At 52.3% G+C, this 26,437-nt stretch overlaps 1 protein-coding gene and 3 long non-coding RNA genes across 10 annotated transcripts in view; 2 read left to right on the top strand and 2 right to left on the bottom strand.

Annotated features, from left to right (window-relative positions):
* Positions 1 to 316: 316 nt before the first annotated feature.
* LOC144312461 (uncharacterized) lies at positions 317 to 9,678 on the top strand. Its single transcript, XR_013377934.1, has 3 exons — positions 317 to 444; positions 2,924 to 3,378; positions 5,742 to 9,678. It is a non-coding gene; the product is annotated as an uncharacterized LOC144312461 (long non-coding RNA).
* A 483-nt stretch (positions 9,679 to 10,161) lies between these two features.
* Positions 10,162 to 17,693, bottom strand: LOC144312462 (uncharacterized). 5 transcript variants are annotated; one of them, XR_013377938.1, is made up of 4 exons: positions 17,267 to 17,693; positions 14,227 to 16,719; positions 11,563 to 13,627; positions 10,839 to 11,439 (listed from the first exon to the last, which is right to left on the bottom strand). It is a non-coding gene; the product is annotated as an uncharacterized LOC144312462 (long non-coding RNA). The 5 variants fall into 5 exon arrangements; XR_013377937.1 differs by having other exon boundaries at positions 14,227 to 14,344; positions 16,513 to 17,693; XR_013377936.1 differs by having other exon boundaries at positions 11,563 to 12,411; positions 13,043 to 13,627; positions 14,227 to 17,693.
* Positions 17,694 to 18,359: 666 nt separating this feature from the next.
* Positions 18,360 to 26,437, top strand: part of TSPAN14 (tetraspanin 14) — a 55,475-nt gene continuing 47,397 nt past the window's right edge. The window contains exon 1 of one of the 3 annotated variants that reach the window (XM_077895210.1): positions 18,360 to 18,493. The gene's annotated coding sequence lies outside the window, so the exon portion shown is untranslated. Of the gene's footprint in view, positions 18,494 to 18,913; positions 18,958 to 26,437 lie in introns of those variants that run through there. The other 2 variants (XM_077895208.1, XM_077895211.1) reach the window with 2 other exon arrangements.
* On the bottom strand, positions 21,136 to 25,450 carry LOC144312463 (uncharacterized). Its single transcript, XR_013377940.1, has 3 exons — positions 24,798 to 25,450; positions 22,348 to 22,450; positions 21,136 to 22,241 (listed from the first exon to the last, which is right to left on the bottom strand). It is a non-coding gene; the product is annotated as an uncharacterized LOC144312463 (long non-coding RNA).

Below are 26,437 nucleotides of genomic sequence, written 5' to 3' on the forward strand. Positions count from 1 at the left end.
CAGCTTTAGGAGAACTGACACGGAACCAGGGGGCTCCTGATAATCTCTGATGAGTTTGGAAAATAGTCACTCAGTTGGCAAGGGTCAGGGGTGCTTTGGATGTGGATGTGTGGGGAGCTGGGCTGGAACTGAATTTTCAAGGTGGAGATTTGGATAAAGAGGTCATTTCAGGCAGGATCAAGTCCCTGAACCGAGGTGTAGCCAGAGGAAAGGTAAACAGTAGGTATGAGGGAACAGGGAGGAGTCTGATCGGTTTTGCTTACCTGATTCAACGTCCTCTTGCCCAATACACGGATTTCTCAAAAGGAGTGTGCCCTTTCCACATGGGTGACTATTTAAAAATAAAATTATTTTACTGGGGGGTGGAGGTGGGGCACCTGGAAAGCAGTACCCGTTTTCCCAGAGCCAGGCATATTTGGGGGTGCTGGAGGGCTGGTGGAGAAGGTGAGCTGCGGGGAAGAGGCTGGAGGGGGTTGTGTGTGTGGAGGGTGGATTGGATTCAGAGGGTCCAGACTGAACTCTAGGCTGAACACTGCTCCTCAGCCCTGGCTACCTTTCCTCTCTTCTCAGTGCATATGTCCCACGGGGCAAGCAGGCAGGGAAGTATTTGTGAGTTTATGTTTGGGAACGGAGGGGATGGATAAGTTGTCTTGTTCTGGTTTAACCCCTCAAATCCTTTTCTAGGTCTAAAGGAGAAGGGTCTCTTTTGAGGTTGGTTTGTTTTTAAAGCAATTGCCATGAAGGATGATTATGGGAGGGGGTCCCTGGATTTGGCGGGGGCGGTGTGTGGAATCCATTCAAGGACTCTTTCCCTGGTAGACTGGGCCATTCTTCTGTGTTATGTAATGATGGTCCAGGCCAGCCCAACAAACTTGTTGAAAGTAGAAGTCAGGCCAGCCCGGGTGGCTCAGCGGTTCAGCGCTGCCTTCAGCCCAGGGTGTGATCCTGGAGTCCCGGGATCGAGTCCGACGTCGGGCTCCCTGCATGGAGCCTGCTTCTCCCTCCATCTGTGTCTCTGCTTCTCTCTCTCTCTCCCCCTCTCTCTCTCTGTGTCTCTGAATAAATAAATAAAATCTTAAAAAACAAAAGAAAGTAGAAGTTAGTTCTTCCCACAACTTAGTAAGAGCACAGGGGCTGATGGGATGTCTGTACCTACTGGAGACAGATGATTAGAGGGGGCCTCTTTCATAACGTATTTGGGCAGAAACTTAGGAGAAGCAGAAGAAAGTAGGTTTTGTTTACCTCAAAAATAAGTTTTTAACTAGCAAAGATGGGTTTATTCAGGAGAATTGCAACTCATGACCTTATAAGCTGTGGCAAACCCATAGGCGAGTCCAACAAACAAAAGAGAGGAATGCTATTTTGTGGAGAACAAGGAGGAAGTGGGGAGGGGTTGTTTTGAACTAAAGTGTATCAGAGGAAAGCAAGGTTTCAGGGAGACAATGTTTTCTCATTGGCTGGGTTGCAAGGAGTTGTCAATTTCTTTTCTTTTCTTCTTTCTTTCCTTTTTTTTTTTTTTTTTTAAGATTTTATTTCTTTATTCATGAGAGACACAGAGACATAGGCAGAGGGAGAAGCAGGCTCCATGCAGGGAGCCGGATGTGGTACTTGATCCCAGGACCCCAGGATCACGATCTGAGCCAAAGGCAGATCTCTGCCCCAGAGTTGTCAAGTTCCTGTAGGAGCTACAATATACACATTTTCCTGTTGGGGCCTGAAATTGATTTTTTTTCCTGTTGTGGATTTTGTTATTGACCATTTTTCCTATAATTGACATTGAGTGCTATGGCTCCCCCTTCTAGCTTGCCGACTCTCCTTTAGTGAGATTTCTTCTTATTAATTTTTACAGTCTTAGGGATATTGGAAGAAGAACATTCCAGGTGGAGGAAACAGCAACGATGTACAAAGGCCCAGTGGTGGGGATGGGATTGTTACGTTCAAGGCGTGCGAGAGCAACAGGAGTAAGGGGGGGAAAGTAGGAGATGACAGCCGAAGGTGGGAAGATGGTAGACCGGCATGCCATGTTGCTCTGACAAGTCATGGTGAGAAATTCTGAATTTTACTAAGAGAGATGGGGATCCATTGGAGGGTTCTGAGAAGAGGACTAACGATCTGATTTATATTATCCTGACTGCTTTGAGATAATGATTGTACAGGATCAAAGGTTCCGTGAGGGAGACCACTTAGGATACGGTTGCACAAATCCAGGCGAGATAATGAAGGGTGGACCTGGGTAGCAGTAGAGGGGTGAGGAACTGCCAGATGCCAGCTATCTTTAGAGGCGGAGCTAAGAGGATTTCATGAACAACTGGAGGTGGGATGAAAGAGAAAGTCAAGGATGACTCTAAGATTTGGGGCCTGTGCAACTAAACTGCACATGAATTTCGGAGACGAGGGGACAAAAGATGATGAGTTGGAGGAAAGGCTTTAATGTGCTCCAGCACTTACAGCGATCAAACCAGAGGTGTTAAGTATCAACTCGGGCTGCATATAAACAGTGTCAGGGTGAAGAACAAGCTTCTAAATGGTACACTCAATAGGATGCAATTTTCATAAATTTTTCAGACGTACAACAGTACTGTTTAGAGCTCCATACATACATAGTGAAGTGTAAAAACACATACGGAATGATAAACGGTGTGCAGCCAGGGTTGAGCACCATCTGGTTGCTTTACACTCTAAAAAATCCTATTGCTCAAGACAGATCCCAGAATGTCTGGGGATGGACCCAGGCATCCTTTTTTTTTTTAGCTCTCTGGGGAATCCACTATGCAGGCAAGGTGGAAAACCAATGCCTTAAATTGAGAAATGATTATGAAATCTGAGAAGCACAAGGAACTTTCCCATTTTATGTCTAAGCCTTGGACAGGGTATGTTTTATTTATTTTATTTTATTTTATTTTATTTTATTTTATTTTTTAAGTTTATTTAGGTAATCTCTACACTTAATGTGGGGCTCAAACTCATGATTTGGAGACCAAGATTCGCATGTCCTCCAACTGAGCCAGCCAGGCACCCCTGGACAGAGTATCTGTGTTAGAGTTAGGCAAGAGACACCCATGCCCTGGTTTCCATGTTGTTCAGCCAGGAAATGTGAAGAAACTTTGCCTTGGGACAGCCAAGCTCAGCCTGGAGCCTTCTGATATCCAATGGACTCCTTAGGGAAATGGCTGATTGTGGGCTTGGGGCAGAAAGTGTACAAGAGAAGCCTGGAACATCTTGTACCAAATGTGAATCAAGCTCTCCAAGACCACTGAAGGCTTGTGGAAAGAAAGGACTGAGGATCCACCCTGGGAGAAGATCCTTCCTTGCTAAAGATGGGGCAGTTTGGGTATCATAATTGTGATGGATTAAAGCATGTCATATGTGTTTAAAACCGTAAGTTCATAATGATCCTTAAAAAAATGTTTTGGATATTGATAAGAAATCAGTTCATTTTAAAAGTGCGGATGATAAAAATAAATAAATAAATAAATAAAAGTGGGGGTGGGGGTGGGGATAGCAGTAAGCCTCTAACCTGCCCTTGTCACTTCAGAGTAACCAAAGATTTCAGGAGCAAAGTGTCTCTTACAGAAGTGCTCCTTCAGGGTTGGTCTGGCCACAGTTAGAAATGGTGTGGGAGAAGCCAAGCCCCTGGAAATGCCTTCGGGCTTGGTCTATAGGGCAGCTGCCTGCAGAGCTTCCCCCTCAGCAGATGAGGCCTGTATCTGCTCTGTTTATCCAGCAGGATGTGGCAGTCTGCTTCCTACTCTAAATATTCCTGAACACAGATGAAATCAGTTAAAATCTTGATCCTACCCCTCACTTTTTTAGAACGAAAATAGAATTCTGGGGTGATGATATTACAAGACCCAGCGCTGGTCAGGAACAGCTTTTTTTTTTTTTTTTTTTTAAGATTGATTGATTGATTGATTGATGATAGACATAGAGAGAGAGGCAGAGACACAGGAGGAGGGAGAAGCAGCTCCATGCCAGGAGCCCAACGTGGACTCAGTCCCGGGACTCCAGGATCGCACGCTGGGCCAAAGGCAGGTGCTAAACCGCTGAGCCACCCAGGGATCCCAGGAACAGCTTTTTGATAGAAGAGAGCTCTAAGTCTCCAGAACTAGACCACCAATTTGCCAGGAAACCTTGGTCTGGTTTCTTCGTCTGGGCCTGTTTCTCCATCTGTACCACATAGGGACTATTCTAGACTTTGTAGCCACAGGCCCTACAATTCCTTCATCAGGACCAAACCTATAGTCTCGATCTTGGTGCTGTTCCATCTTCCACTGGATTGATGGACTGGAAACTCCAGGAAAGCAGGGAAATGCTGGTTTTGATCACTCAGGTTTCCTCTGCAGCCAGGACAGAGCCTGGCACTCAATAAATAATAGAACTTGGAAGGCACAAGAACTATAAGCAAAGTCAAAAGACCCACAAAGTATTAGGGAAAAAAACGATTTAACGGGAGCATAACCTGATGCAGTTTTGTCAGAGCCTAACTGACCCAGGGGAAGAGAGATAGAGTGGCCTTATCTGTGGTTTTGCTTGCTGAAGTTTCATTTACCCACAGTCAACCACAATTTGCAAGCGGATGATCCTCCTCCTGACCTATCATCAGATGGTCAACAGTAACCTAACGCTACATCACATGCTAACATCATGACCTTACTTCCTCTCATTGCATAGGAATTTTATCACCTCACATCATCACAAGAAGAAGGGTGAGTACAGTGCACTAAGATACTTTGAAAGAATGAGACCATATTCATATAACTTTTCATCCAGTATGGCATTATAATCATTGTCCTATTATTAGTTATTATTGTTAATCTCTTACTGTGCCTAATTTATAAATTGAACTTTATCATATGTATGTATGTACAGGAAAAAAACATAGCTTATATAGAGTTCAGTACTATCCATGGTTTCAGACATCCGCTGGGGGTCTTGGAACATACCCCCTGCCAAGTGGAGGGATTACCACAGCTAACGCCAGCGGGCTCTAGCGCCGTGTGGGAGAAGGGAGATGCTGAACTGTGACCCACTGTGGCCATCTCGTGCCACTTACGGGGGCTGGTGAGAGTTGGGGTGCACTGAGGAACACTTATGAAGTTCACAGTCCACAGAAGCAGGCTCAATAAAAGACTCACACTTAATCAGGGGACTATAGGACAGTCTCTTGCCAACACACCCGTTACTCAATTCTCCTGCCATATTACTAAAGGACCTACAGCAATTCCTTTTACCCAGCACATCATGTCCACCCATCATCATGTCCATCAATGACAAGGTATACTAATTGGCAAAAGTCCAAGTTTACAGAGACAAAATGAGCATCAGGATCAGACTCAGATATGGTAGGGATGTTGGAATAATCAGATTGGGAATTTAAAACAATTATGATAAATATGCTGTGTCTAATAAAGTAGACAGTATGCAGGGTGCCTGGGCGGCTCCATCAGTTAAGTGTCTGTCTTTGGCTCAGGTCATGATCCCAGGATCCTGGGTTCAAGCCCCATGTTGGGCTCCCTCCTCAGCGGGGAGTCTGCTTCTCCCTCTCCCTCTGCCTGTTACTCCCCCTGCTTGTGCTCTGTCTCCATCAGATGAATAAATAAAATCTTAAAAGGAAAAAGGAGGATAGCATGCAAGAACAGACAATGTAAGCAGAGAAATTTATGAAAGTATAAAAAAGAAAAACTAGAGATAAAAAACACTGTAATAGAAATGAAGAATGATTCTGATGATCTTGCTTCCAGACTGAACACAGCTGAGGAAAGAATCTATGAGCCTGAGGATATCTCAAGAGAAACTTCCAAAACTCAAAAGCAAAGAAGAGACTGAAAGTAATAGAAAAGAACATCCAAGAACTTTGGGACAACTAAAACTGAGGTATAACACAGGCATAATGGGAATATATACAAAGAGGAGAAGAGAGAAACAAGGTAAATATTCGAAACTATGGTGATTGAGAATTTCCCCCGAATTAATGTCAGACACCAAACCACAGAAGCAGGAAACCCAAGGAACACCAACCAAGCAGGATAAATGGCAAACAAAAACAAAAAACAAAAAAACCACAAACAATAACAACAAAAGCCGTACACCTATGTATATCCTATTAAAATTACAGAACATCAAAAGTAAAGAAAAAAATCTTGAGAAATCAGAGGAAAAAATACCCTACCTATCAAAGAACGAAGATTAGAATTACACCAGACTTCAGAAACCATGCAAGCAAGAAAAGAGTGGAGTGTAATTTTTCAAGTGTTGGGGGAAAAATTAGCATAGCCTAAAATTCTGTATCCTGTGAAATTATCCCGTGAGAATGAAGGAGAATTACTTTCGAAGACAAACATAAATTGAGGGACTTTTTGCAAGTATATCTGTTTTAGAGAGAAGGAAAACGATATAGATCAGAAACTCAGATCTACATAAAGAAAGAGCATTAAAGGAATAAGGGAAGGTAAAATAAAAACACTTTTCTTATTTTTAATTGATCTAACAGATAGGTTTGTTCAAAATAATAGCAGTACATTCAATTATATATACTTATATTTATGCTTATGTATAAGTAAAATCAAGGACGGCAATGATGCAGTTGGTGGAAAGGAGGAATTAGGATTATTTTGTTATTAGAAGGTACTCACAGTGCTCATGAAGTAGTGTGGAGTTATTTGAAACTGGACTTGGATTAGTTGCAAATGTATACTTCAAACTCTAGAGCAATCACTGAGAAAAGTAAAAGGAAGAATAACTGATAGGCTAACAAAGAGAAAATGGAATAAAAAAATAAAAATAATCAGTTAAAACCACAAAAGATAAAAAAAGTAGAAGACAAAAATAGGAACAATAACAAAAAAGGCAAAATATATGATAGATATATTTTTTAAAGATTTTATTTATTTATTCATGAGACACACAGAGAGAGAGAGGCAGAGACACAGGCAGAGGGAGAAGCAGGCTCCATGCAGGGAGCCTGACGTGGGACTCGATCCTGGGTCTCCAGGATCACACCCTGGGCTGAAGGCAGCGCTAAACCACTAAGCCACCTGGGCTGCCCCAAATATTATAGATATTAATCTAACTCTATCAATAACCACTTTTTTTTTTTAAAGATTTCAATTATTACTTGCGAGAGAGAGAGAGAGTGCAGAGTGGGAATGGGGAGGGGCAGAGGGGGAGGAAGAGAGAGAAAATCTCAAGCAGACCCTACGTTGAGTATGGAGCCCAATGTGGGGCTTGATCCCACCCCCGAGATCATGATCTGAGCCAAATCCAAGAGTTGGATGCCCAACTGAATGAGTCACCCAGGTGCCTCTATCAGTAACCACTTTAAATGCAATGGTCAAAATACACCAAGGAAAGAGATCATCACAGTGGATCAAAAGACCTGGCCCAACCATATGTTATCTACAAGAGACCCACTTTAAATGTAGAGACACATATACATTAAAAGTAAAGAGATGGAGAAAGATACACCATGCTAACAGAATCCAAAGAAAACAAAAGCAGTTGTATTAATTTCAGACAGAGCAGACTTCAGAGCAAGGAAAGGTATCAGGGATAAAGATGGGTATTACCTATGATATAGGCATTCTTCTCCAAGAAGACAAAATAATCCTAGTGTGTATGTGTCTAACGAGAGAGCATCAAAATACATGGGGCAAACATTGATAGAACCACAGGAGGAATGGATGAATCCACTATTCTAGCTGGGGACTTCAACACCTGTGCATCAGAAATAGAACCAGCAGGCCGAAACCAGTAAGGATATAATTGAACTCAACAATAATCATCAATCTACTGGACATATGAGCATCTATAGACTGCTTCATCCAACAGCAACAAATACATATTCTCCCCCCAACTCACATGGAGCACTCACCAAGACCAACCACAGTCTGAGGCATAAAACACAACTACACAAATTTAAAAGAATTGAAATTCTACAATGTCTCCTCTCAGACCACTGTGGAATTAAACTAGAAATCAATAACACAAAGATAGCTGGAAACCCCACAATACTTAGATATTAAACAACACACTTCTCAATAACATATGGGCCAACGAAGAAGTCTAGAGAGAACTACGAAAATATTTTTAGTTATGTGAAAGTGAAAATGCAACTTATCAAAATTTGTGAGATGCAGTGAGGGGAGTGATTAGAGGAAATTTATAGCATGGAATACATGTGTTAGAAAAGAAGAAAGATCTAAAATCAATTAATCTAAGCTTCTGCCTTAGGAAAGTAAAAAAGAAAAGCAAAGTAAATCCAGAGTAAGCAGAAGAAAAGAAACAAAAAGTAGAGTAGAAATCCAGGCAATGGAAAACAGAAAATGAATAGAGAAAAACCAACTAAGCCAGCAAGTTAATTTTTTGAAAAGATCCCTAAAATTAGCAAACCTGTAGCCAGACTAAGAAGAAAAGAGAGAAGACACAAATTACTATCATCAGAAATGAAAGAATGGACATGAATACAGTCCCCTCGGACATGAAGAGGATAATAAAGGAATACTGTGAATAACTAGACTCACAAATGTGGTAACCTACATAAAATGAACAATTTCCACATAAGACATAATCTGCCAAAACTCACATAAGAAGAAATAGGGGACACCCGGGTGGCTCAGCGGTTGAGCATCTGCCTTGGGCCTGGGGTGTGATCCTGGGGTCCTGGGATTGAGTCCCGTGTCAGGCTCCCTGCATGGAGCCTGCTTCTCCCTCTGCCTGTGTCTCTCATGAATAAATATATAAAATCTTTAAAAAAAAAAAGAAAGAGCACTCACTTGATAAATAGTTGTGTGCGTCCTAACTGCTGCTTCCACTGGCCATTGCCCCATCTCTCTCCCTCTCCTTGGGGCTCTCTAGTCCCTGAGACACGACAATATTGAAAGCAGGCCAATTAATAAGCCTACAGTGGCCTCCAAGTGTTCAAGTGAAAGGGAGAGTCGATGGAGGTTAACAAACTTCATTGTTGAATTATGTTAAGAAATTGCCCCGGGCGCCCCCCACCCCCATAAGTCTCAGCATCAACACGGAGGCCAGGCCCTCTACCAGCAAAAAGATGGTTAGTGTCCTTGGGCAATAAAGCAGTTTCTTTCTTTCTTTTTTTTTTTTTTTAAAGATTTTATTTATTTATTCATGAGAGAGAGAGAGAGAGGCAGAGTCACAGGCAGAGGGAGAAGCAGAATAAAGCAGTTTCTGATGAAGGCATGTCCACTGGGTTTCTTTTCAGACATAGGCCATTGCATCCTTTATAGATGCAAGTGAGAGACTGTGGTGGAGACGTGACGTTTATATGCACCGGGAAACCAGAAACTTCGTTTCACTTGCTTTACTGTGCAGCCTGGAACGGAACCACAGCATCTCCGAGGTGTGCCTGCCCGTGAATATGCAGAGCAAGGCGGTTTCACTTTCCCTCCCTTGCACATCACACGAGGTGTAGAGCTCCGTGCTCCTCTCTGTGCGCAGAGCCCCCTGGGTGGTAAAGAACAGCGGTGGGGAGCCCCACGGGGGGCTGGGAGCCAGGCAAGGGCGTGGGACCTGCACTGTCCGTGCGGGGGACAGGAGGGTGTCCGTCCTGTGCTGGGCCACCTGGCCCAGCTGGGACCCGTGGGAGGAGCTGGCCCTGCCCTGGGTTGAGGGGTTCGCTGCTGTTGGCGCCCCAAACCCTCACTGCGCGCAGGCCTGAGGTCTGCCCCACGGTTCTCTTGAGTCATGAAGCCTGAGGGGAAGATGAGAGCTGGATAAAGGCAGCCGAGGGAAAGTTCAGGAGCTCCTTGCTTCAAAGGGCCAGCAGCAGCGCCCAGGCCAGGAGCTGGCTGTGTCTCTGGGCCCGAGGGAGCGGGTCTCCTCCTCCAGCCTGCACCTGCCGAGCGGAGGGCCTGGGCGGCAGAACCCGCCTTCCCTCCCCCAGGCAAACCCAGCACCGTCGGGGCCGTACACGGAAGGCTCCGTTCCCCTAGGTCTGCTGGTTCCAGGGGGGCAGCTCTCCCACAGGCTTCTCTGAATTTGCATTTCCCCTAAAGCCTCTGCCCAAGCAGGCCAGTGGGGCTCCCCAAGCTCCTCGGACCATTAGGAATTTTGTGCAGCTTGATGTGACCTGAGTTTCACACCACACCTGGAGCCCTGGGGGCGGGGGGGGGGGGTACAAAAACTTCCAGCCAGTGAACCAGCTGCTGAGGTTTACTAAGCACACAGCCTAGTGTGTGCTTTTTCAGTACTTTGTTTGAAGTTTTTCAGTACTTTGTTGAAAATGTTTAATTAGTCAATGTGTTCACATGGAACAAATGCAAGTTGTTTTTTTTTAATTTTAAGATTTTCTTTATTATTTATTCATGAGAGACCCAGAGAGAGAGGCAGAGACACAGACAGAGGAGTCCCTGTAGGGAGCCTGATGCGGGACTCAATCCCGGGACCCCGGGATCACACCCTGAGCCAGAGGTGGACGCTCAACCACCGAGCCCCCCAGGTGTCCCGAGAGTCTGTCTTACATGGGCGTCGTTTCGAGGCACCCAGAACAATGCCAATAATAACAGCAAAGATCACTAATCGCAGATCAGAAGAACAAATACAGTAATAATGAAAAACTTTGAAATATTATGAGAATGACTGAATGTAACAAGTGCACAAGTGCTGTCAGAAAAAACGGTACCTACAGAATTGTTGGATACAGGGTGGCCGCAAACCTTCAGTTTGTGACGAATGCAGTATCTGCAAAGCCTCTGAAAGCAAAGCACAAGGCAAAGGATGCCTGCATTATTTCTACAACTAATAAATTGAATTTTTATGATTTTAACAAAGTAGATTTCCCCGAACACTTAAACATTACATGTAATCAATTACGCTCTTCCTAATTCTTTTTTTTTTTTAAACTTTGTCCTTTTTTTTTTAATTTTTATTTATTTATGATAGTCACACAGAGAGAGAGAGAGAGAGGCAGAGACACAGGCAGAGGGAGAAGCAGGCTCCATGCACCGGGAGCCCGATGTGGGATTCGATCTCGGGTCTCCAGGATCGCGCCCTGGGCCAAAGGCAGGTGCCAAACCGCTGCGCCACCCAGGGATCCCTCTTCCTAATTCTAATGATTCAAAGTCTCATAAATGTTTCAGCCACCTTCCAAAATCGAGGAGAACACAGGCATCACCACACCGGATCTGCACACTCATACTAAGACTGGTTACAAAATGCTACTGCACGGATGTAAATTTGTTTCTTATTATCTGTCTGTCTGAGCAGCCCTAAGAGGGGACAGGATAGACATGTGCCCGTATGCCACGTGTCGCCACCCTCTCCTGGGGACCTGTGAGAGCTGGCACGCTGCACCTCCTCCAGGAGGCCCCTCTCCGGGTCTCTTGCCACCAACCATCCACCCCGGGCACAGTGGATCCGAGGACCTGGGATGGGTTCCGGACTCCGAGTAGGACCTCGTGGGCTGGCCGGGCACCTACGAGACTGGCACAAAAGTTCTCCCTAAGAAAGGATGTGGGTGGTGACAGCTGAGCAAAGCAACCAGTAACTCACTTGGGGCACCGGCAGGTGCCACTCAGAGGAAGAGGGCGAAAGCCAAAGACTCACCACGGAGGCAGTGGGCAGATGCCAGGCAGGAGCACCAGGGAGGCCGGTGACCAGCTGGCCAGTGGCAGCTGGAACAGCAGCAACAAAGCGAGACACACCAGTGTCAGGGTAGGAGGGACGCTGTGGGAGCCAGGGACGTGGCTGCACCTCCAGGCGTATTCTGAAGAACCTGGCTAAGGGACCAGCCTGAGTGGCTTCTACGTCGCTGCAGGTCTTCACACCGTCAAAGGGAAGGGACAGAAGAGGTTCATAGCTGAGGTGATGGCACATGAGGAGGCCAGGCACACAGAAAACAGAAGCAGATCCAGAGACTTGTGTGCAGGAAGTGAGGGGAAGTGCGTGTCTGGGGGGGTGGGGGTGGGGGATGAACTAGGAGGCCCTTCCAAGGAAGGCCTTAACTGCTCCAGGGGGAGGCAGGGGCTGGGGCCACTCATCAGTTGTCCAGAAATGACAGAAGGGGGCTTTGGTGAGCACTGGGCCCCCCAGCCCTGGGTGAAGCAGCTTCCTTCTGCCAGGGGGGCAGTTCCCTCCTGAGAGACCCGATTCCCACACCTGGTCCTGAAGGGCCGTGCGTGCAGCTGCCACTACACCCAGGCGCCAGGCCGGGTCAATGTGGGAGGGTGGCCTGTGGTCAGAGAGGTGGTTGCAGTGACCGCACCTGGTCAGTCTCTGTAGAACATTCAGTGAAAACAACTTTACGAGTTTAGAGGAGGCGGCTGACGGCATCCGATTTCCATTCTAGACTGGGATGGTGGCCCAGGAGAGGGAGCAGGACTGGCAGTAAACGTGGAGCGAGGCCAGTGCACAGAAGAGGCCTAAAGACACAGGAGGGGCTGAGACCTCACAGGCCTGTGGAGGCGAGAGGGCAGGGGGAAGGCTTAGCGCAGAGCCTGGGAAGGGAAGCAACACCTACGAGGAGGGGAGATCAGGAGGCTCCAAGGAGTTGGTGTGCAATACGTGGACCTTCCTGGGTGGCTAAATAGGAGTGCCAAGGGAACAGAAGCCCCTGGAAGGCGAGCTCCACAGCGTCAGACAAGGACTGAGAAGCCCTCCTCCCTTCCCCCAACACACGCACCAGGCAGGGGCCTGATCAACCCAGGTCAGCCAACTGCCCCTAGATGGCAGTGTGCGCACATGACAGGAACTGCCCAGCAGAAGGGGGGCAGCGGGGCTCTCCCAGGGGACCAGCAAGCAAAAAGCTGTGAGGGGCCTGGAGTCACCCACGATGCCTGCAGCATCCACCAATGCTCTGCTCTGCTTCAGGCGTGTGTGGGTGCTTCTCTCTCCCCTTTCTGGGAAGAGAGTCCCAGGATTCCTTCTGACAGGGCCTGAGCAGAGAGATCCCTGGGGCGCAGCAGCCCCCCAAATCCCTGTGTTAATGATTCCCCAGGGGCACAGTGTTGGGGGGGAAGATTGGACATAAAGCTGATGGTTCTGCTTCTATCACTTATGGGCTGTGTGACGCCCTGAGACCACTTACCACATTTGTTTCATAAATGCATAGCTTTGTGAAGGTCAGTTCACATGAGATTATTCCCGAAGGAGCAATTTTTGCACTTCCAGGTGACTTTCACTTCTGTGTCTGTCCCTTACATCCCAGCTGTGAGGGACAGAGCTGGGGGGCAGGGCAGGCAGCCTCACGGGGCCTTGTCTTAGCCTCTCTGACATGCTCCCTCCCTCTCATGTCTCATCTGGCCACATCTTGGCAAAGCCATCTTCTCTCATTTGAAGTGATTCCGGTATGGGTGACTCACGGAGGGGCAGGGCTGGAAGGGCACTGGGAGGTCATCTCCGGCATAGGCTTCCATTCAGGCCCGTCGGCTCCGTAGGTCTGCTCGGGCTCTCCTTACTGAGGAAGCGGCCCTCCTCATAGCGGCTGGTGGTCCCGGGAGGGCTGCTCTAGCTCTTTCCCACGTGCACTCGACACGGGCAGAAGGGCAAAAAGCAGAGAGCAGCGGCACATGTGTGAGGGAAGTGAAACTTTCCTGAACTGGATCCCCCCCACACCTGCTGGGGTCTTCTGGGCCAGGTTGGGCCGCGTGGCACGTCTTAGATCCAAGGGAGGCTGCGGAGTGTAATTTTGAAAAAGCAGGTTCCCACGCGGGGTTGAAAGGAGAGGATGCACGTAGGGAAGAGGGAGCACCTGAACACTAGTTAAGACCCTGGGGGCAGAGGGACTGAGCCTGGGGAGATGTGACGGGATAAAGACCAAGGGAGAATTCTGAGGCACAGGGACTCGGGGAAGCAGGACGATATCTATCGAGGACAGGGCCCTGGAGGCCGAAAGAGCGGCCTGTGGGGCCCTAGCAGGGCCGGGAGCCCGGTGTGCATACAAGTCAAGCGCACGGAAGGTTTCAGGAAGGAAGGGGTGATGCCCAGCTTCCTCCTGCAGCGGAGAGCTCTGACCGGCCTCGCCCCGCTCACCCAGGGACTTCTCGAACACCGAGCCCCACTTCTCCTCAAGTGCCTTCCGCCCACCTGGCCGTACACCGAGGGCAGCACCAAATGGGAACTGGATGGAGCCAGTGGGGGGAAGGAGGAAGTCAGAGGACAATAAAGACCAAGCTCTGCCATTTAAAATTTTACTTACAAAAATAAATAAAATAAAATAAAATAAAATAAAATAAAATAAAATAAAATAAAATAAAATAAAATTTTACTTACAGTCGACTGCAGGTCCAGGAAAAGGAGAAGAGCCTGGAGCCTGTCTGTCAGCTTCTTTTTCTTCCTTCCTGTACTGGTTTTTGTTCCCATAATCCACAGCTCAGGCTTCTAGTCTGCACTGTAATTCAGCCATATTCTCGGTAATTACAGACTTGGAAACCAAGTCACTGGTGATAATACAGTCGGCCCCTTTACGGATTGGGGCTGTCCATCTCTGGATTCGTTTTATTTTTTTAAAACAGGAAAATAAAATGGGCCTGCTCTGTTTTGTGTATCCCCGATGCTCTGAAGGCACCCAAAGTGGTGACCCATAAAAACGGGTCAGGTAAGGCTTAGTGGGTCTCATTTGGCAGGGGAAATGGCATAAAGGAACTGTTAAGTGAGGCCGGGTGGTGGGGTGGGTGGAGGCCATGGTGGCTCTGTGGGCATTTCCTCCACCCTCTTCACAGCTAGTCCTCATACTGTTGAGGCTGGCGGGACCTCCACCATCTAGTTCCTGGTGCTTACTGGTGGCTTCATCCTCTCTCTCTCTTCCTTGCTCTAAGCTCACAACGTCCTTCACATCCAGAATTCAGCAGCTGTCATCAGGTGTGAATGACTCTCTTTTCAAGGCCAACCTCACTGCCAACATCTCTGCCTCCACTACCCCCCTCGAGAATGGTGAAGGTGTCTGCCCCTCTATCAGAGGTGTCCTCTCATTAGGGCCCACGCCCCATCTCCCTTTCTTCAGAATCCTCACACCTGCCTTTCTCTTGGATCATTCCTATCAGTCCCTAAACTTGCTCTAGCAACTTCCATATTTCAATGAACCCCCTCTGTATTCTAAAAGTTAAAACTAGATATGGCTACAAGTATCAGAAAACAAAAGATTAAACAAGACAGAAATCTCTTTCTTTCACAAAGTCAAGAGGCAGGTCTTCCAGAGCAGGTATGGTGGCTCCCTACACATTAGGACCCCGATGTCTTCTAACCTGTAGCACTGACAACATCCTTAACACATGCCTTCCACTTTGAAGTCTAATATGGTTGCTTGAGCTTCAGCTACACATACACCTGACGCTGCCCCGCCTTGCTGCTAGTTGGCTAGAACTAAGTCGTAGGACCCCGCCTTGCTGCTAGTTGGCTAGAACTAAGTCGTAGGACCATAACTAGCTGCAAGGGAGTCTGACAACTTGCTTTTATTCTGGGGGAGCCACATGGCCAGGGGGAGAATGGCTATCAGGGTCACCTAGCAATCTCTGCCAAAGTCTCCTGTGATTCCACATCCATTTCGAGACCCCTCCCAGGTTCTCTTGTTCCCTGCTACACAAGCTGTCCAAACACGATAGCTCCACCATGGTCTGGCTTCTGTCCCAGGACTCCAGGCACGCTGTCCTTATCACATTCGCCAATGTCTTTCATGCTGCCAGAGTCAATGGATCCCTCCCTGTCTCAGCTGGTCTGAGCTCTAAGTAGCATCTAACTCAGCCGACCACTCTGTTCTAGAAATTCTTTCCTTTCTCCCTCTCTGGGACATAGCAGTCTCCTGGTTCTCCCCTTGCCTGCTCAGCCTTTCCGTCTTCTTCCCTGCTCTGGCTCCTCTGGGTTCCTCGTGAGCCCTCCCTTCCTCTGCAACTACCGGCTCACCTGAGGTGACTTCCTCAGATACCACAGTTTCTACGTCTTTAAGATGATGCCTCCCAAAGGCCCACCTCCAGCCCAGGCTTCTCTTCTGAGCTCCTCATCTCAACAACTGAACTGAGTCTCTGGCGGGAATCTCAAAGTCAACACTGCTAAAGCAGAATTCTCGACGCTTCTCCCCGAGCTATAGAGTGCCTTTCATCTAGGTAACCTCATCCAACAAATGAGGCCCTGTCTACCTGCTTACTCCAGCCAGAAATTGCAGTTATCTTTGGTTTCTCCCTCTCCTCCCGACATCCGTCCTCCCTATGTGTCCTGTTGAGTTCATGTCCAAAATAGTTTCTCTCAACTACTCATCTTAGTGTGGCCACAATTTGGTCCAAACCACCATTATCTCTGGCCTGGGCTGCCACAACAGCCTAATTGTCCTCTTGCTTTTATTTCTGCCTGCCACCCCCCACCCCCACAATGTCTTCCTCACACAGTAAATCAGAACATGTTAGTCTTCTGCATAAAACCCTTCAATGGTTTAATATAAAGCCTCCATGCGAGACAGTCTCGCATGCCCTGCCCACCTCCCCACTTCATCCTGATTCTCCTTCACAGGCCCGCTATTATTCAAGCCACACTGTTTTCCATCAGCTCCTTCCCGCATCCAGAGCTTACCTTTTTTTTTTTTTTCAGGGCCTTGGCACATGCTACTCTCAACCTGGAAGGTGTCGCCTGGCTTTTCCCCAGGCCGTCTCCTCATCCATTTGACTTCAGCATCTTCTTCTCAAAGACCCTCGCTGCCAGCTCCATTGAAAGTGGCTTTGTGGAGCAAGAGGCTTCGGCTGCACGTTTACTGTTGCATCCTCAGGGTCAAAATAGGGCCTGGGACAGATAACGCCCTCAGTCAAGCACTCACTATCTGCCTAAGGGTGACTGAATGGACAGGTTCCCTGTGCAGGTCCCTCAGCTGCCTGGGATGTCACAAGCAGGCTGCCTTCTCCTTAATAAGAACTGTCTTCCTTGCAAGATGTCCTCCTTATGGAGAAACCAACCTGTTGGCTGCTGGCACCAGAACGTGGCCCAGTTTCGATAGCTGCCACCTTCCTGTTGCCCACCTCACCCTCTTCCACTTGAATGAGTTGAAGAATCAGAAGTGTGCCTGCGCCTCCTCACACAGAGGCCGGAGGAGACCGCTGAGGTCAGCCTTTCTAATCTCAGTACCAGGCAGCGGCGTGACCACCCCTGTGCAAGCCATACCTCGGGTCTCCCTCCTTCCTCCCAAGAGTGCTCTCAGCCATGTCCCCAGGACAGATTTTAGGAACAAATCTCAGCAGGCGGTCCAAAGAAAGCTGGGTATTTTTAGCACCGAGACTAGAAGGAGCAGGTCTTTGCTGCCCAGTGTACAAAGAAATGCAAAATGTTAACTTACTGCCCTTCTCTTGAAGCACCCTCCCGCCCGGCCTCCCAGGCCAGGCAGGAGCGCCTATTTTTTTCTTTTTTTCTTTTCTTTTCTTTTTCTCTTCTCTTCTCTTCTTTTCTTTTTTTTCTTTTCTTTCTCTCTCTCTCTCTTTTTTTTCTTTTAAAGTAAGCTCTTTGCACAACAGGGGCTTGAACTCAGGACCCCCCAGATCAAGAGTCGCACGCTCCGCCGTGGGAGCCAGCTGGGCGCGCCCCGCCTAGTTGCAATATGGTCATTTTTCTAATCCTGCGCTCCCTCCCCCCTACCGGTCACCCCCGGACCCCCGGGGATGTGGGCTCCCCTCGGCCTCCAAACTCGGGGTTCTCCCGGGCTGGGGGCCCGCCGAGTCGTCGGCAGGGCGGTCGGCGCCTCCGCGCGGGGCACCCCCGGTCGAGCGCCGCCCGCAGCCCCCAAGCCGGACAAAGGGGCGGGCCCGACGCGCGGACCCCAGCGGCGGCCGCAGCGCGGGCGGAAAGGCCGGGTGGGCTGGGGGCGGGGCCGGGGGCGGGGCCTGGCGGGGGCGGGGCCTGGCGGGGGCCTGGCCGGGGGGCCTGCAGGGGCGGGGGGGCCTGCAGGGGCGGGGCCTCCGCGCGGGGCACCCCCGGTCGAGCGCCGCCCGCGGCCCCCAAGCCGGACAAAGGGGCGGGCCCACGCGCGGACCCCAGCGGCGGCCGCAGCGCGGGCGGAAAGGCCGGGTGGGCTGGGGGCGGGGCCGGGGGCGGGGCCTGGCGGGGGCGGGGCCTGGCGGGGGCCTGGCGGGGGGGCCTGCAGGGGCGGGGGGGCCTGCAGGGGCGGGGCCTCCGCGCGGGGCACCCCCGGTCGAGCGCCGCCCGCGGCCCCCAAGCCGGACAAAGGGGCGGGCCCACGCGCGGACCCCAGCGGCGGCCGCAGCGCGGGCGGAAAGGCCGTGCGGGCGGGGCGGGGCCTGGCGGGGGCGGGGCCTGGCGGGGGCGGGGCCCGGCGGGGGCGGGGCCTCGGCGCGGCGCAGGGCAGGGCGCTCTCTCGTCGGCCGCCGCCCGCCGCCCCGGCCCCGCCCGCCGCCCCGGCCCCGCCCGCCGCGCCCCGCCCCCAGCGCCCGGACGGCTGGAGTCGCGCCCTCCCGCCCGCGCCTCCGAACTTGCTCTAACTTCCTCGGCCGACCGGGCCGAGCCGCTCCCGCCGCCGCTGCCGCCCCGCCGCCGCCGCCGCCGCGCCCGGGTGAGTGGGGCGCGGAGTCCCCGCTGGAGCGTCGGGCCCTGCGGCCTCATTGTCTCGGGCCGCCCCGCGCGCCCTGCGGGGCTGCCCTGCCCCCGGCCCCCGGCCCCCGGCCCCGCCGCCCCGCGTCCGCGCCCCTGCCCCGAGGCGGCCCCGCGGGCGGCGCTGGCTTTGTCTGTGCGGCGGCCCGCGGGGGGCGGGGGCGGGCGCGGGCGCGGGGGCCGGGCCGGGCCGGGCGCCGCGCGGGGTGGGCGCCGCCGGGGAGCGGCCTGGCGCCGGGGCTCCTGCCGCCCGCGGTGGGTGTGCCCCGAGGAGCGCCCCGCGTGCCCCGCTGTGCCCCGCGCGGGGTGGGGGCGGCCGGGGGCGGCGCGGCGGGGACCGAGGCTTCGCGCTGTCGGTGGAGGCTGTGCCTGGGGGCAAAGCCCGACTCCGGACGCCCCGGAGCTCCGGGGGACTTGGGTCTGCGGGTACGGAGTTGCCTGGTCTCGCCGCCGCTCCTGCCGCTGGGGAGGGTGGTGGTGCGGGCGGGAGGTGTGTGCGTGGAGGGTGGGGGTGCGGGTGGGAAGTGGGTGCGTGGAGGGTGGTGGTGCAGGCGGGAGGTGTGTGCGTGGAGGGTGGGGGTGCGGGTGGGAAGTGGGTGCGTGGAGGGTGGCGGTGCGGGTGGGAGGTGTGTGCGTGGAGGGTGGTGGTGCGGGTGGGTGAGAACTGTGCGTGGAGGGTGGGGGTGCGGGTGGGAAGTGGGTGCGTGGAGGGTGGTGGTGCAGGCGGGAGGTGGGTGCGTGGAGGGTGGCGGTGCGGGTGGGAGGTGTGTGCGTGGAGGGTGGTGGTGCAGGCGGGAGGTGTGTGCGTGGAGGGTGGTGGTGCTGGTGGGTGAGAAGTGTGTGCGTGGAGGGTGGTGGTGCAGGCGGGAGGTGTGTGTGTTGACAGTGGCGGTGCAGGCGGGTGGGAGGTGTGTGCGTGGAGGGGTGGTGGTGCAGGTGGGAAGTGTGTGTGAGGACGATGGTGCAATGGGTAGGAAGTTTGTGTGTGTGTGTGTGTGTGTGTAGCAATGGTGGTGCAGGTTGGTAGGAAGTGTGTGTGTAGACTTCAGTCCTGGGACCTCTGGGATGTGTGTGGAGTTGGTCTCCTGCTAGAAGCAGTGCCTGCTGGGGGGAGTCTGGGGGAAGACGTGGGCCCTGGTGGGGGCCTGGCCTCTGGCTGCGGGCTGTGACGAGCGTCTTGGTATGTGCAGGCTCAGTGGCTGTCCCGTCCAGCGTTGCTGGTGTCCAGGGGCATCGGTGTCTGCTCTCTAGAGGTCTCCCTTCTGGGATGGGGATTGCTTGGGCCCATAGGAGTGGGTGTAGCTGCCTGCCAAATCCTCAAAAGTAGCCTTCCTCATACCCTTTAACCTCAAATTAGGGGAAGTTAGTGCCTACTGAGTGTTTAGGCCACCCTTCCCCATTTGTGAAGGGAAACGTGGTGTCTAGGCCATCAGAGCACCCCCAGCATCCTCTATGCTTCTGCATTCAACTAGCCATGTGGTTGGCAGAGGCACCTTTCCTTCCAGGGATCCTCCTGGGCCCTGGCACCCTCAGAATGCACACTCTTCCATCTTGGCCCCATATGTCCTTCTAGCTCCTCTCTGCTATTTTCAAACTTTGTCCTGGTCTGAGGATCCTGTGTGTCTGGCAGACAGGCCACCAGAGGGATTCTCCTCCTCCCCTCCTACTGCCTCATCCTTTGTTGCACTCCACTTTCAGCTGGAGCATTTCTTGATCTCTCTCCATTTCTCCATCTTCAAACTGCACTGCTTGGACCATCAAATGTGACCTTCAGGTCATTTAACAAAAGCATGATTGAGAGTCTATGGGATGCCAGAGGTGCCAGGTGCTGATTGCAGGCACTGTTCCAGGCCCACAACCCTCTGACTGACCTGTAGGAAAGGTCTGTGTGGTCTTAGAGCCCAGGCCGGACACAGGTAGGATGTGCTTGGGGGGAGGGGTGGTTATTGATCTGCCCTTGATCTCAGTCTAAGCGGCATTATTCAGGCAAGCAGGAGGGCAAACCCAGTGGGGCTTCTGGAGGTGGCTGCCCACAGGAAGAAAAGGCATGAAGAAGGGCCTGTGGAGGGTTGGTTGCCCAGGCAAGTTCCCCTTCTTTACCAGCTGGGCAGCTGTGCTAATCTCCCAGGACAGGTGAGGGTGCCTCCCTTCCCATGCTTGAGTCTGGGAGGATAGAGCTCATACACATGTAGGAGAGGACGGGATGTCATAGTGATTGTGGAGGCCAGGGTGTTTTGGAAGCCCGGTCACCAAGTGCTCAGGGATTTGACGCATTGTCAGTTTGGCCGAGCCTCCAGAGTGCCCTTGTGCCAGTGCTGGGCGACCTGCGCTGGATTTAAAACCTAGCAGAGGTTATGGACAAGCTTACAGCAGTTCTCTGGAGGGTTTGAGAGTAGTAACAGGGGCGTCTGCCGTTGGCTTAGGTCCTGATCCTGAGGTCCTGGCGGCAGGCCCCTGCTCAGTGGGGAGTCTGCTTCTCCCTCTCCTTCTGCCTCCTCCCCTCCCCTCATGTTCTCTCTCTCTCAAATAAGTAAGTAAAATCATATATATATATATTTATATATATATATGGTAACAAAGAGTTTATTGAGACTTGCTCTTCATGGACGCGTACACCAAGTGCCATCCTAGAAGCTTCACTCGCATTAACTCACTTAACCTTTGAACCGACACAGTATGATAGATAACATTTATGTCCCATATGATGGAGGAGGACACTGTTCTAGAGAGGTCACAGAGTGACTTGCTCAAGGTCTCCATGGTAGCAGCTCTCGTCATTTCTAATCGAAAGGTGGTCAGTGTGCTGCCCAGGGCCAGTCCACAGCGGAACTGGTAGGTGCTGCAGCGCAGGATCCTTTTATCCCCTGCTTCTGAAAGCGTCTCGTCTGTCTGGGCACCTAGCAGTCACCCTTGACTCCTGTTGCATAATTGTTGACATCGATTTTGTCTCCTATGGGCCTGGGAATGGGAAGCCCAGCACTGCCGTGCAGAGAAGATTGGGGAGTGAGTCACGGCCTCTGTCTGTCTAGATAGATCAGGGTCTGCTGTGGTGACAGTCCCCAAATCTCGGAGGTTTATTTACTGCTCACACCCGATCCATTGCATATCTTTCTGTTGTTCTCACTGTGAACCCCTACCGATTAATTGGAATATTCCTGGACACTTGGATGGAGGGACAGAGAATGTGATCAGTCTCCCCCTGGTTCTTAAGGCTTCCGCCCAGAAGCGGCATTTTGCTGGCCGAAGCAGCCTTGTGGCCCTAGTTATACGTACAGTGTGGGGCGAGGAAGAGGACTGGGGACATTTGGTGAACAGCACTGGAATGCCTCCCATCTGCCTGCCCTTGTGTCCTCCTCTGGGACTTGTTCTCGAGGCCTGGGTTGGAGTGTCACTGGAAACGTTGATCATAAATTAAAGAAACACAGTTGAGGCAGAAGGTGAATTGAGGTGCCACGGTGGGGTGAACGAGAGTGCGCGTCAGGGTGATACCAGGTAGTCTGTGGAGGCAGCCTGCTTTCCGACCCTGGGCAAGTTATGGGAGTTCCTTGGGTCTTCTTTTGCTCATTCATTTATTTGTTCATGGGCCCAAGGACTCGTGGTGAGTCCCAGGCCGTGGATTCCCCCCAAGCACACGTTCAGCTCCTAGCCCCGTGCTGAGGGCTGTGCACTGGGATGATGACCCTGGATTTCTGTTGCTGGGTCCTGGTGGCCTTTAAAGAGGGATGTTAATGCCCGTGGGAAGGGAAGTGGGCTTCCGCTCCCCATCACAGCCCTGGCACCCCAGCCCTGAAGATTTTGGACATCCCCATGCTTTACCTGTGTGTGGCTGGTAGGGGCAGCCACCTTTTCTAGAAGCAGTAACAGGTAGGTCTTGCTCTTCCTCTTCCATTTCTGAGACCTTGGGGCTGAGCTTGTAGGCCTGCTGGCATGGAAAGGAAAGGTAACAAGGGCACTAAAAGATGGAAACATACGGAGAGCAAGTTTGATTGAGTGTGGGGCTCGGATGGTTCTCTGGCCTAGCGAAGGGGTCAGAACCTCTCTGTTAATTGCAGTTTCCCACTCGAGTCACCCTTGCGGGGTGTTAAAGAGCTAGCCACACTATGGACCTTGCTTTTGTGCTTTGTCACCTGCATGGTCTCTGGTGACTTCCAGCAGGGCCAGGAAGCACTGGAGGTGGAGGTGGTGAGACCCCAGATTCTTCTGTATTGGGTTCACTTCCTGTCCTTACTCCTAACTCCTCCTTTTCCGGGGCCTCTCTGCTTTCCCACCTGGAATAGAGGGCGAGGTCACGGGGGTTTACGGCAGTGGTTGCACTCTTGGCTGCTCAGCAGAGTTCCCAGGGTACTATTTGGCCTAGGTGGATGCCAGTGTTCCTGGTTTGTCTTCTCTTCCGTTACAGCAGTGTCCTCTCCGAATCAGTGTGGGGTATTCATGATGTCTCTACATCCATTTTCTACCTAAGAGCATATTTTTTGGTTCAGACAAGGGCAGGTGCCTGTGTTGGAATAGCACAGGCCCTGGCTGGTGGTGGGAAGTGTTCAGTGCCTCTGCCAGTCAAGCACGAAGACGAATAACATTGTCTGGCTTGTAGGGTAGACAGTGGGGAGGCCAGCTTTCAGGTTGTATCTGCTTTCTAGCTGAGTGACTTAGAGTATCTGTCTTTAATCCTCCCTCCCCCGTATGATTTTCTCCTCTGTAATGAGAGAAGAGTCTGCCCTTTCTGTCTCTCGTGGGGTTACTGGGAAGCTCCCGTACACTAACCTCAGGTCTGAGAAGCAGGACCTGAGCCCCAGGATTAGTGAGGCCCGACGATCTGGTTGGGGGCTGCTGCTGTCACAGTGACAGCTCTCGGCAGAGTGCTCACTGGAGCTGATTCTGGGAACCCCACTTCCTCTACTCTTGGGCTTGGTGGAGTTGGGTAGGGCTGGGCCGGGCTCTGTTGTGCTGTGGTTTCTCTCTTGGAGGCCTGGTCAGCCGAGCTGCAGTGGGCCTGGGCAGGGTGGGGTTAAACCCTTCACTTCTTGGGGTCTGTTCTGCTTCCCTTGCTGAGCAGCCAGGGAGAAGGTTTCGAGTCCTGGTGTCCATCAGCTGGATAACTGGAGGGACCGGCCCCGCTCTTGTTGGGCTCTGTCAGCGGGCGCCATGTGGCTGCGAGCCGCGGCAGTTGGCTCTAAAGTGGCCTCTGGGATCGTGGGTGAGAGGTGAGTTCCTGGTGCTCTCGGAGACTGTGTGTTCCCTGGGATTTGGGAGAGCTAAGGCTAGGCTTTCCTGGGGGTTAAGACTTGGGGAGACGCAGGCCAAGACAAGGGGCTGGGCAGGGCTTGAGCCGAGAAGAGGTCTGATGACCTTTCTGGGTTTTCCCTGACTACGTGTACCAGCTGCTGGGGCCTGTGCCAAGCTATCTGCAGGGCCCAGAGAGCTTTTAAAAGAGAGGCTTTGAGGAATTCCTAGTCCTGACACCCAGGAGAGAGTCCCTAGCAGCTGCTGGAATGAAACGAGTGTCCCCTGAATCGGTTTCATCATCTACACCCAGAGGTCTGAGCCGTGAGCCTGGGAGGGCCGAGAGCTGGAGCATCTATCTCCCAGGACACACAGCCCAAGGCGGGGTTTCATGCTCACAGTCTCAGAAGCCAGCCCTCTGGGCCACCCGAGAAAAGCCTGGCTTATCAGAAGGTGGCATTAAGGAAAAGAGCCACCTCGTGCTCAGATGTGGGCCTCCCGGGGAGGGGTGACTGGGCCCCACACACCCACTGCAGCAGTTCACGCCACCGTGTGACCTTCAGCAGCAGGAACGTCGTGATCCTCCATCTGTGCCTCCCGGCTGCTGTCACCAACTGCTCTGGAGACAGGCTCTGGTTGCTCATGGAGTGGCTTTTGCCATGAAGAGACCTCCCTCCTGCCTGGCCCGCCTGCACATTGGCGGTCTTATTTCAGGCCGATGGGTCTGTCCCTGGGCCTTGGTGTGGAAGGCCAGCCCCAGCCCCAGGCCAGGTGGGTCCCACCTTTTTGGGTCCCCGAAGGCTTGGAGCTCCGTGTTGCTAAAGAGCATTACTCTGACACTTGTTAAGACAGCAAAGCGGACTTGATGTAGGACTACTGCAAGAGAGAGGAGGACTTCTGCTTGGGGTTTTGCAGCGGGGAAGAGAGATTGGGCTCCACCTCAAATACAGCCTGGAAAAGCGGAGATTAATAGCCAAGGGGCAGAGTGGAGGGGGTTGGCGGATGGGGCGTCTCGGAGAGGGTAGGGTGATCCTTCGATGACTGACCTCAGGAAGGCAGGCTAGGGTGATCCGCTGTTACCCCGGGGTTCTTAGAAGCTGAGGTGCTCAGGCATGGAGGGTGAGGGTTTCTGGGCTGAACAGACTCAGCAGGAGTCTCGCGGCAGCTGGCCTGTGCGAGGACGGAGATGGCAGCCCTGGGTCAGGCCTGGCCTCGCGGAGGGCTCCAGAGAGCCTGGCTAAGTCTGGTCGAGGAGAGCCCGTCTGTCAGGGTTCCGAGGCTTGCTCCTGGTCCTCGCGCTGCCCTGAGCTCCTCACTGTCCACTCTTGTTCCTCAGGAGTGGTGGCTCTCCTTGTTTCCAGAAACCTGAGTCCTCCTCTTTAGCATCTCCCGGCTCCTTACTCTCGGCTGCTGGATCACCCCTCAGCACCCGCGAAACAGCGAAGCCCGGGGCCTGGGTTCCCTGCAGCGCCCCCCACCGCCCACCCTGCCACTGGCTCCTGTTGCCAAAGTTGTCGGGGTGCCAGACAGCAGCCCTTTAGGGCTGGACGACCCTCCCTGTCTGGCCCTTGTTCTTTGGCCTCTGTACCCTGTATTTCCTGTTCTCTCCATCCTGGGCCAACCAGTCTGACAACTTTGTGGCTCACCCTCCTCCTAGGGATTGAGCTGCCTCATTTGTCTGAGTGGGACCCAGGGAGGTGCTGTGTGTGGGGGGTGTGGGGGGAACTGTGTACTCCAGGGCCTTCTGGTGGGAGCCCCGCAGCTCCTCCCCCTTCCCCGCCCTTCCCATCCCTGCTTCCAGCCAACCACTCATGCTACTGTGCTACTCCTTGTTTTCTCTCTGTCCCTCCTCTCAACCTGGTCAGGACCCACACTGATGATCTGGTTTGGTGTATCTTCTGCTCCTGGGACAGCTCCTGCCTCAGCAGCCAGCTGCTTAGGAAGGAGGCCACCTGCTACTGTGAGAAAGAAGGGGGTCTGAAGAGCACCTGTTGACTGTGGTTTGGGGGCCATCCTCACTCCTGAAGGCTCCAGGCCAGAAGCTGGCCCTGTACCCTCATAGTCTCCTGAGTCCTAGGTGTTTTCCGTGAAATACAAGCAACGGTGTAAACGTGGACACATTTGGAGGGGGCATGTTGACAAGGGAGTCAGGTGGTGGTAGTGGCGGGGTTTTCATTCCCAGGGGGCAAGGAGGAGGGAGTGGCATGTACCCAGGTGCCGGGGTGGCTCAGGGCCCCTCTGGGTGAGGGCAGACAGATGACGTAGTGGGGCAGGTGCCAGTTGAGGTGCCACAGGACTGGGTGTGTTGAGGATCAGTGCTTACTTAGGGGTGGGGGCCTGGCCCACTCACGCAGGAAGATGCCTGGAGAGGGGCTGGGCTTGGTCTGATGGAGGGTTCTAGTATTCAGGGCAAGAGCTGCTGAGGGGTTGCGGAGGGCTCGCTGAGAGGGGCAGGGACTTGTTTCCTGGCAGCTGAGGTTTGACGGCTCCCAGTGCCAGCCTGATTCTGCTTGTTGTGAAATCTCATTTGTGCTCTTTAATTGGGGGGCTACTAGTTGAACATTGAGCAGCCATCAGAGAGCATTTTCTGGAACGGGGGAGCCAAACATACACTTCGCCCCTTTGCAGCCTTCTTTCTCTGAGGCCTGGGCAGCCTGTGAGCTTGAGGTCATTAGATCTTTGTGGT

The sequence above is a fragment of the Canis aureus genome, chromosome 4, assembly GCF_053574225.1.
Source record: "Canis aureus isolate CA01 chromosome 4, VMU_Caureus_v.1.0, whole genome shotgun sequence".
Classification (NCBI taxonomy): Eukaryota; Metazoa; Chordata; class Mammalia; order Carnivora; family Canidae; genus Canis; species Canis aureus.